Genomic DNA, 12,088 nt, shown 5'->3' on the forward strand with positions numbered 1-12,088 from the left:
AATTTTGTTGTAGTCCCCGCAATGTATTACCACTTGTCTTCGGAAACCAGTTAAAGTCTTGTGCATTTCTTCTAGACATGTGCACGGCTAAAAAATTCGGTTCGTTTTCGGTTCGGATCGATTCAGACTTTTCGAATTTCGTTTCGGATCGAATCGGATTCGGCAAAATTTGAATAAATTCGTTTTGGATTTATTCGGATCCGAATAAATTCGTTTCGGATTTATTCGGATTCGGCTGAATTCGGTTCTATTTGGTTCCGAAATTCGGTATGTTTTAGTACACTAAGTCACTAACACCCATAAACTACCTATGAACCACTAAACCGAGGCCCCCCCACATCGCAAACCCTATAATAACATTATTTAACCCCTAATCTGCCGATCGGATATCGCCGCAACCTACATTATAGCTATTAACCCCTAATCTGCTGTCCCTAACACCGCCGACCCCTACATTATAGTTATTAACCCCTAATCTGCCCCTCCCAACGTCGCCGCAATCTAACTATAAATATTAACCCCTAATCTGCCGACCCGATATCGACGCCGCCTAAATTATAGCTATTAACCCCTAATCTGCTGTCCCTAACACCGCCGACCCCTACATTATAGTTATTAACCCCTAATCTGCCCCCCCAACGTCACCGCAATCTAACTACAAGTATTAACCCCTAATCTGCCGACCCGATATCGCCGCCGCCTACATTATAGCTATTAACCCCTAATCTGCTGTCCCTAACACCGTCGACCCCTACATTATAGTTATTAACCCCTAATCTGCCCCCCCCCCAACGTCGCCGCAATCTAACTACAAGTATTAACTCCTAATCTGCCGACCCGATATCGCCGCCGCCTACATTATAGCTATTAACCCCTAATCTGGTGTCCCTAACACCGCCGACCCCTACATTATAGTTATTAACCCCTAATCTGCCCCCCCCAACGTCGCCGCAATCTAACTACAAGTATTAACCCCTAATCTGCCGACCGCAAATCGCCGCCACTATAATAAATGTATTAACCCCTAAACCGCCGCACTCCTACCTACACTTATTAATAAATGTATTAACCCCTAAACCGCCTCACTCCCGCCTCGCAAACATTATAATACATTTTATTAACCCCTAATCTGCCCTCCCTAACATCGCCGCCACCTACCTACAATTATTAACCCCTAATCTCCCGCCCCCAACGTCGCCGCTACTATAATAAGGTTATTAACCCCTAAACCTAAGTCTAACCCTAACACTAACACTCCCTAACTTAAATATAATTTAAATAAAACGAAATAAGTTTACTATAGTTAAATAAATGAATCCTATTTAAAACTAAAGACTTACCTGTAAAATAAACCCTAAGACAGCTGCAATATAACTAATAGTTACATTGTAGCTATTTTAGGATTTATTTTTATTTTACAGGCAACTTTGTATTTATTTTAACAAGGTACAATAGTTATTAAATAGTTAATAACTATTTAATAACTACCTAGCTAAAATAAATACAAATTTACCTGTAAAATAAATCCTAACCTAAGTTACAATTACACCTAACACTACACTATCATTAAATTAATTAAATAAATTAATCATATTTAAAACTAAATACTTACCTGTAAAATAAACCCTAATATAGCTGCAATATAACTAATAGTTACATTGTAGCTATTTTAGCATTTATATTTATTTTACAGGCAACTTTGTATTTATTTTAACTAGGTACAATAGCTATTAAATAGTTATTGACTAATTAATAGCTACCTAGTTAAAATAATTCCAAAATTACCTGTAAAATAAATCCTAACCTAAGTTACAATTAAACCTAACACTACACTATCATTAAATAAATTAACTACAAGTACCTACAATTATCTACAATTAAATAAACTAAAGTACAAAACCCCCCACTAAATTACAAAAAAAACCAAACACTAAATTACAAAAAATAAAAAAATATTACAAGAATTTTAAACTAATTACACCTAATCTAAGCCCCCTAATAAAATAACAAAGCCCCCCAAAATAAAAAAAATGCCCTACCCTATACTAAATTACAAAAGTTAACAGCTCTATTACCTTACCAGCCCTGAACAGCGCCCTTTGCAGGGCATGCCCCAAAGAAAACAGCTCTTTTGCCTGTAAAAAAAAAAACCACAATCCCCCCCCCCACATTACAACCCACCACCCACATACCCCTACTCTAACCCAAACCCCCCTTAAATAAACCTAACACTACCCCCCTGAAGATCTCCCTACCTTGAGTCGTGTTCACCCAGCCGGGCCGAAGTCTTCATCCGATGGGGCAGAAGAGGACATCCAGACCGGCAGAAGTCTTCATCCAAGCGGGGCAAGAAGAGGTCTTCCATCCATCATACAAGTACCAAAATACAAACAAACACTAAATTACCAAAAATAATAAAATATTACAATAATTTTAAACTAATTACACCTAATCTAAGCCCCCTACTAGCTATTAATATAGCTACAATATAACTAATAGTTACATTGTAGCTATTTTAGGATTTATATTTATTTTACAGGCAACTTTGTATTTATTTTAACTAGGTACAATAGTTATTAAATAGTTAATAACTATTTAATAACTACCTAGCTAAAATAAATACAAATTTACCTGTAAAATAAATCATAACCTAAGTTACAATTACACCTAACACTACACTATCATTAAATTAACTAAATAAATGAATCCTATATAAAACTAAAGACTTACCTGTAAAATAAACCCTAATATAGCTGCAATATAACTAATAGTTACATTGTAGCTATTTTAGCATTTATATTTATTGTACAGGCAACTTTGTATTTATTTTAACTAGGTTCAATAGCTATTAAATAGATATTGACTATTTAATAGCTACCTAGTTAAAATAATTACAAAATTACCTGTAAAATAAATCCTAATCTAAGTTACAATTAAACCTAACACTACACTATCATTAAATAAATTAACTACAAGTACCTACAATTAAATACAATTAAATAAACTAAACTAAAGTACAAACCCCCCCCACTAAATTACAAAAAATAAAAAAATATTACAAGAATTTTAAACTAATTACACCTAATCTAAGCCCCCTAATAAAATAACAAAGCCCCCCAAAATAAAAAAATGCCCTACCCTATACTAAATTACAAAAGTTAACAGCTCTATTACCTTACCAGCCCTTAAAAGGGCATTTTGCGGGGGCATGCCCCAAAGAAAACAGCTCTTTTGCCTGTAAAAAAAAAACACAATACCCCCCCCCACATTACAACCCAACACCCACATACCCCTACTCTAACCCAAACCCCCCTTAAATAAACCTAACACTACCCCCCTGAAGATCTCCCTACCTTGAGTCGTGTTCACCAAGCCGGGCCGAAGTCTTCATCCGATGGGGCAGAAGAGGACATCCAGATCGGCAGAAGTCTTCATCCAAGCGGGGCAAGAAGAGGTCTTCCATCCATCAGAAAAGTACAAAAAAACAAACAAACACTAAATTACCAAAAATAATAAAATATTACAATAATTTTAAACTAATTACACCTAATCTAAGCCCCCTACTAGCTATTAATATAGCTACAATATAACTAATAGTTACATTGTAGCTATTTTAGGATTTATATTTATTTTACAGGCAACTTTGTATTTATTTTAACTAGGTACAATAGCTATTAAATAGTTAATAACTATTTAATAACTACCTAGCTAAAATAAATACAAATTTACCTGTAAAATAAATCCTAACCTAAGTTACAATTACACCTAACACTACACTGTCATTAAATTAACTAAATAAATGAATCCTATATAAAACTAAAGACTTACCTGTAAAATAAACCCTAATATAGCTACAATATAACTAATAGTTACATTGTAGCTATTTTAGCATTTATATTTATTTTACAGGCAACTTTGTATTTATTTTAACTAGGTACAATAGCTATTAAATAGATATTTACTGTTTAATAGCTACCTAGTTAAAATAATTACAAAATTACCTGTAAAATAAATCCTAACCTTAGTTACAATTAAACCTAACACTACACTATCATTAAATAAATTAACTACAAGTACCTACAATTAAATACAATGAAATAAACTAAACTAAAGTACAAAAAAACAAACACTAAATTACAAAAAATAAAAAAAAATTACAAGAATTTTAAACTAATTACACCTAATTTAAGCCCCCTAATAAAATAACAAAGCCCCCCAAAATAAAAAAATGCCCTACCCTATACTAAATTACAAAAGTAATCAGCTCTATTACCTTACCAGCCCTTAAAAGGGCCTTTTGCGGGGGCATGCCCCATAGAAAACAGCTCTTTTGCCTGTAAAAAAAACACAATACCTCCCCCCACATTACAACCCACCACCCACATACCCCTACTCTAAGCCAAACCCCCCTTAAATAAACCTAACACTACCCCCCTGAAGATCTCCCTACCGTGTCTTCACCCAGCGGGCCGAAGTCTTCATCCGATCGGGCAGAAGAGGACATCCAGACCGGCAGAAGTCTTCATCCAAGCGGGGCAAGAAGAGGTCTTCCATCCATCAGAAGTCTTGATCCAGGCGGCATCTTCTCTGTTCATCCATCCGGAGCGGAGCGGCAGCATCCTGAAGACATCCCACGCAGAGCATCCTCTTCTTTCTTGATCCGACGACTAAGTGACTGTACCTTTAAGTGACGTCATCCAAGATGGCGTCCCTTGAATTCCGATTGGCTGATAGGATTCTATCAGCCAATCGGAATTAAGGTAGGAAAAATCTGATTGGCTGATTCAATCAGCCAATCAGATTCAAGTTCAATCTGATTGGCTGATTCCATCAGCCAATCGGATTGAACTTGCATTCTATTGACTGATCGGAACAGCCAATAGAATGTGAGGTCAATCTGATTGGCTGATTGGATCAGCCAATCGGATTGAACTTGAATATGATTGGCTGATTGAATCAACCAATCAGATTTTTCCTACCTTAATTCCGATTGGCTGATAGAATCCTATCAGCCAATCGGAATTCAAGGGACGCCATCTTGGATGACGTCACTTAAAGGTACAGTCACTTAGTCGGCGGATCAAGAAAGAAGAGGATGCTCTGCGTGGGATGTCTTCAGGATGCTGCCGCTCCGCTCCGGATGGATGAACAGAGAAGATGCCGCCTGGATCAAGAATTCTGATGGATGGAAGACCTCTTCTTGCCCGGCTTGGATGAAGACTTCTGCCGGTCTGGATGTCCTCTTCTGCCCGATCGGATGAAGACTTCGGCCCGCTGGGTGAAGACACGGTAGAGAGATCTTCAGGGGGGTAGTGTTAGGTTTATTTAAGGGGGGTTTGGGGGGGGTATTGTGTTTTTTTTTACAGGCAAAAGAGCTGTTTTCTTTGGGGCATGCCCCCGCAAAAGGCCCTTTTGAGGGCTGGTAAGGTAATAGAGCTGATTACTTTTGTAATTTAGTATAGGGTAGGGCATTTTTTTATTTTGGGGGGCTTTGATATTTTATTAGGGGGCTTAGATTAGGTGTAATTAGTTTAAAATTCTTGTAATTTTTTTAGTTTTTGTAATTTAGTGTTTGTTTTTTTGTACTTTAGTTTAGTTTATTTCATTGTATTTAATTGTAGGTACTTGTAGTTAATTTATTTAATGATAGTGTAGTGTTAGGTTTAATTGTAACTTAGGTTAGGATTTATTTTACAGGTAATTTTGTAATTATTTTAACTAGGTAGCTATTAAACAGTAAATATCTATTTAATAGCTATTGTACCTAGTTAAAATAAATACAAAGTTGCAAGTAAAATAAATATAAATGCTAAAATAGCTACAATGTAACTATTAGTTATATTGTAGCTATATTAGGGTTTATTTTACAGGTAAGTCTTTAGTTTTATATAGGATTCATTTATTTAGTTAATTAAATGACAGTGTAGTGTTAGGTGTAATTGTAACTTAGGTTAGGATTTATTTTACAGATAAATTTGTATTTATTTTAGCTAGGTAGTTATTAAATAGTTCTTAACTATTTAATAGCTATTGTACCTAGTTAAAATAAATACAAAGTTGCCTGTAAAATAAATATAAATCCTAAAATAGCTACAATGTAACTATTAGTTATATTGTAGCTATATTAATAGCTAGTAGGGGGCTTAGATTAGGTGTAATTAGTTTAAAATTATTGTAATATTTTATTATTTTTGGTAATTTAGAGTTTGTTTGTTTTTTTTGTACTTTTCTGATGGATGGAAGACCTCTTCTTGCCCCGCTTGGATGAAGACTTCTGCCGGTCTGGATGTCCTCTTCTGCCCCATCGGATGAAGACTTCGGCCCGGCTTGGTGAACACGACTCAAGGTAGGGAGATCTTCAGGGGGGTAGTGTTAGGTTTATTTAAGGGGGGGTTGGGTTAGAGTAGGGGTATGTGGGTGTTGGGTTGTAATGTGGGGGGGGGTATTGTGTTTTTTTTTTACAGGCAAAAGAGCTGTTTTCTTTGGGGCATGCCCCAGCAAAAGGCCCTTTTAAGGGCTGGTAAGGTAATAGAGCTGTTAACTTTTGTAATTTAGTATAGGGTAGGGCATTTTTTTATTTTGGGGGGCTTTGTTATTTTATTAGGGGGCTTAGATTAGGTGTAATTAGTTTAAAATTCTTGTAATATTTTTTTATTTTTTGTAATTTAGTGGGGGGGGGTTGTACTTTAGTTTAGTTTATTTAATTGTATTTAATTGTAGGTACTTGTAGTTAATTTATTTAATGATAGTGTAGTGTTAGGTTTAATTGTAACTTAGGTTAGGATTTATTTTACAGGTAATTTTGTAATTATTTTAACTAGGTAGCTATTAAATAGTCAATATCTATTTAATAGCTATTGAACCTAGTTAAAATAAATACAAAGTTGCCTGTACAATAAATATAAATGCTAAAATAGCTACAATGTAACTATTAGTTATATTGCAGCTATATTAGGGTTTATTTTACAGGTAAGTCTTTAGTTTTATATAGGATTCATTTATTTAGTTAATTTAATGATAGTGTAGTGTTAGGTGTAATTGTAACTTAGGTTATGATTTATTTTACAGGTAAATTTGTATTTATTTTAGCTAGGTAGTTATTAAATAGTTATTAACTATTTAATAACTATTGTACCTAGTTAAAATAAATACAAAGTTGCCTGTAAAATAAATATAAATCCTAAAATAGCTACAATGTAACTATTAGTTATATTGTAGCTATATTAATAGCTAGTAGGGGGCTTAGATTAGGTGTAATTAGTTTAAAATTATTGTAATATTTTATTATTTTTGGTAATTTAGTGTTTGTTTGTATTTTGGTACTTGTATGATGGATGGAAGACCTCTTCTTGCCCCGCTTGGATGAAGACTTCTGCCGGTCTGGATGTCCTCTTCTGCCCCATCGGATGAAGACTTCGGCCCGGCTGGGTGAACACGACTCAAGGTAGGGAGATCTTCAGGGGGTAGTGTTAGGTTTATTTAAGGGGGGTTTGGGTTAGAGTAGGGGTATGTGGGTGGTGGGTTGTAATGTGGGGGGGGGGATTGTGTTTTTTTTTTTACAGGCAAAAGAGCTGTTTTCTTTTGGGCATGCCCCGCAAAGGGCCCTGTTCAGGGCTGGTAAGGTAATAGAGCTGTTAACTTTTGTAATTTAGTATAGGGTAGGGCATTTTTTTTATTTTGGGGGGCTTTGTTATTTTATTAGGGGGCTTAGATTAGGTGTAATTAGTTTAAAATTCTTGTAATATTTTTTTATTTTTTGTAATTTAGTGGGGTTTTTTTTGTAATTTAGTGGGGGGTTTTTGTACTTTAGTTTATTTAATTGTAGATAATTGTAGGTACTTGTAGTTAATTTATTTAATGATAGTGTAGTGTTAGGTTTAATTGTAACTTAGGTTAGGATTTATTTTACAGGTAATTTTGTAATTATTTTAACTAGGTAGCTATTAATTAGTCAATAACTATTTAATAGCTATTGTACCTAGTTAAAATAAATACAAAGTTGCCTGTAAAATAAATATAAATGCTAAAATAGCTACAATGTAACTATTAGTTATATTGCAGCTATATTAGGGTTTATTTTACAGGTAAGTATTTAGTTTTAAATATGATTCATTTATTTAATTAATTAAATGATAGTGTAGTGTTAGGTGTAATTGTAACTTAGGTTAGGATTTATTTTACAGGTAAATTTGTATTTATTTTAGCTAGGTAGTTATTAAATAGTTATTAACTATTTAATAACTATTGTACCTAGTTAAAATAAATACAAAGTTGCCTGTAAAATAAAAATAAATCCTAAAATAGCTACAATGTAACTATTAGTTATATTGCAGCTATCTTAGGGTTTATTTTACAGGTAAGTCTTTAGTTTTAAATAGGATTCATTTATTTAACTATAGTAAACTTATTTCGTTTTATTTAAATTATATTTAAGTTAGGGGGTGTTAGTGTTAGGGTTAGACTTAGGTTTAGGGGTTAATAACCTTATTATAGTAGCGGCGACGTTGGGGGCGGGAGATTAGTGGTTAATAATTGTAGGTAGGTGGCGGCGATGTTAGGGAGGGCAGATTAGGGGTTAATAAAATGTATTATAGTGTTTGCGAGGCGGGAGTGCGGCGGTTTAAGGGTTAATACATTTATTATAGTGGCGGCGATTTGCGGTCGGCAGATTAGGGGTTAATACTTGTAGTTAGATTGCGGCGACGTTGGGGGGGCAGATTAGGGGTTAATAACTATAATGTAGGGGTCGGCGGTGTTAGGGACACCAGATTAGGGGTTAATAGCTATAATGTAGGCGGCGGCAATATCGGGTCGGCAGATTAGGGGTTAATACTTGTAGTTAGATTGCGGCGACGTTGGGGGGGCAGATTAGGGGTTAATAACTATAATGTAGGGGTCGGCGGTGTTAGGGACACCAGATTAGGGGTTAATAGCTATAATGTAGGCGGCGGCGATATAGGGTCGGTCCTCTTCTGCCCCATCGGATGAAGGCTTCGGCCCGGCTTGGTGAACACGACTCAAGGTAGGGAGATCTTCAGGGGGGTAGTGTTAGGTTTATTTAAGGGGGGTTTGGGTTAGAGTAGGGGTATGTGGGTGTTGGGTTGTAATGTGGGGGGGGTATTGTGTTTTTTTTTTACAGGCAAAAGAGCTGTTTTCTTTGGGGCATGCCCCAGCAAAAGGCCCTTTTAAGGGCTGGTAAGGTAATAGAGCTGTTAACTTTTGTAATTTAGTATAGGGTAGGGCATTTTTTTATTTTGGGGGGCTTTGTTATTTTATTAGGGGGCTTAGATTAGGTGTAATTAGTTTAAAATTCTTGTAATATTTTTTTATTTTTTGTAATTTAGTGGGGGGGTTTTGTACTTTAGTTTAGTTTATTTAATTGTATTTAATTGTAGGTACTTGTAGTTAATTTATTTAATGATAGTGTAGTGTTAGGTTTAATTGTAACTTAGGTTAGGATTTATTTTACAGGTAATTTTGTAATTATTTTAACTAGGTAGCTATTAAATAGTCAATATCTATTTAATAGCTATTGAACCTAGTTAAAATAAATACAAAGTTGCCTGTACAATAAATATAAATGCTAAAATAGCTACAATGTAACTATTAGTTATATTGCAGCTATATTAGGGTTTATTTTACAGGTAAGTCTTTAGTTTTATATAGGATTCATTTATTTAGTTAATTTAATGATAGTGTAGTGTTAGGTGTAATTGTAACTTAGGTTATGATTTATTTTACAGGTAAATTTGTATTTATTTTAGCTAGGTAGTTATTAAATAGTTATTAACTATTTAATAACTATTGTACCTAGTTAAAATAAATACAAAGTTGCCTGTAAAATAAATATAAATCCTAAAATAGCTACAATGTAACTATTAGTTATATTGTAGCTATATTAATAGCTAGAAGGGGGCTTAGATTAGGTGTAATTAGTTTAAAATTATTGTAATATTTTATTATTTTTGGTAATTTAGTGTTTGTTTGTATTTTGGTACTTGTATGATGGATGGAAGACCTCTTCTGCCCCATCGGATGAAGACTTCGGCCCGGCTGGGTGAACACGACTCAAGGTAGGGAGATCTTCAGGGGGTAGTGTTAGGTTTATTTAAGGGGGGTTTGGGTTAGAGTAGGGGTATGTGGGTGGTGGGTTGTAATGTGGGGGGGGGATTGTGTTTTTTTTTTACAGGCAAAAGAGCTGTTTTCTTTGGGGCATGCCCCGCAAAGGGCCCTGTTCAGGGCTGGTAAGGTAATAGAGCTGTTAACTTTTGTAATTTAGTATAGGGTAGGGCATTTTTTTTATTTTGGGGGGCTTTGTTATTTTATTAGGGGGCTTAGATTAGGTGTAATTAGTTTAAAATTCTTGTAATATTTTTTTATTTTTTTGTAATTTAGTGGGGTTTTTTTGTAATTTAGTGGGGGGTTTTTGTACTTTAGTTTATTTAATTGTAGATAATTGTAGGTACTTGTAGTTAATTTATTTAATGATAGTGTAGTGTTAGGTTTAATTGTAACTTAGGTTAGGATTTATTTTACAGGTAATTTTGTAATTATTTTAACTAGGTAGCTATTAATTAGTCAATAACTATTTAATAGCTATTGTACCTAGTTAAAATAAATACAAAGTTGCCTGTAAAATAAATATAAATGCTAAAATAGCTACAATGTAACTATTAGTTATATTGCAGCTATATTAGGGTTTATTTTACAGGTAAGTATTTAGTTTTAAATATGATTCATTTATTTAATTAATTAAATGATAGTGTAGTGTTAGGTGTAATTGTAACTTAGGTTAGGATTTATTTTACAGGTAAATTTGTATTTATTTTAGCTAGGTAGTTATTAAATAGTTATTAACTATTTAATAACTATTGTACCTAGTTAAAATAAAAGCAAAGTTGCCTGTAAAATAAAAATAAATCCCAAAATAGCTACAATGTAACTATTAGTTATATTGCAGCTATCTTAGGGTTTATTTTACAGGTAAGTCTTTAGTTTTAAATAGGATTAATTTATTTAACTATAGTAAACTTATTTCGTTTTATTTAAATTATATTTAAGTTAGGGGGTGTTAGTGTTAGGGTTAGACTTAGGTTTAGGGGTTAATAACCTTATTATAGTAGCGGCGACATTGGGGGCGGGAGATTAGGGGTTAATAATTGTAGGTAGGTGGCGGCGATGTTAGGGAGGGCAGATTAGGGGTTAATAAAATGTATTATAGTGTTTGCGAGGCGGGAGTGCGGCGGTTTAGGGGTTAATACATTTATTATAGTGGCGGCGATTTGCGGTCGGCAGATTAGGGGTTAATACTTGTAGTTAGATTGCGGCGACGTTGGGGGGGGGGCAGATTAGGGGTTAATAACTATAATGTAGGGGTCGGCGGTGTTAGGGACACCAGATTAGGGGTTAATAGCTATAATGTAGGCGGCGGCGATATCGGGTCGGCAGATTAGGGGTTAATACTTGTAGTTAGATTGCGGCGACGTTGGGGGGCAGATTAGGGGTTAATAACTATAATGTAGGGGTCGGCGGTGTTAGGGACACCAGATTAGGGGTTAATAGCTATAATGTAGGCGGCGGCGATATCGGGTCGGGAGATTAGGGGTTAATACTTGTAGTTAGATTGCGGCAACGTTGGGGGGGCAGATTAGGGGTTAATAACTATAATGTAGGGGTCGGCGGTGTTAGGGACAGCAGATTAGGGGTTAATAGCTATAATGTAGGCAGCGTCGATTTCGGGTCGGCAGATTAGGGGTTAATAGTTGTAGTTAGATTGCGGCGACATTGGGGGGGGCAGATTAGGGGTTAATAACTATAATGTAGGGGTCGGCGGTGTTAGGGACAGCAGATTAGGGGTTAATAGCTATAATGTAGGCAGCGGCGATATCGGGTCGGCAGATTAGGGGTTAATACTTGTAGTTAGATTGCAGCGACGTTGGGGGGGCAGATTAGGGGTTAATAACTATAATGTAGGGGTCGGCGGTGTTAGGGACACCAGATTAGGGGTTAATAGCTATAATATAGGCGGCGGCGATATCGGGTCGGCAGATTAGGGGTTAATACTTGTAGTTAGATTGCGGCGACATTG

This window comes from Bombina bombina, chromosome 1, assembly GCF_027579735.1.
Source record: "Bombina bombina isolate aBomBom1 chromosome 1, aBomBom1.pri, whole genome shotgun sequence".
Taxonomy (NCBI): domain Eukaryota; kingdom Metazoa; phylum Chordata; class Amphibia; order Anura; family Bombinatoridae; genus Bombina; species Bombina bombina.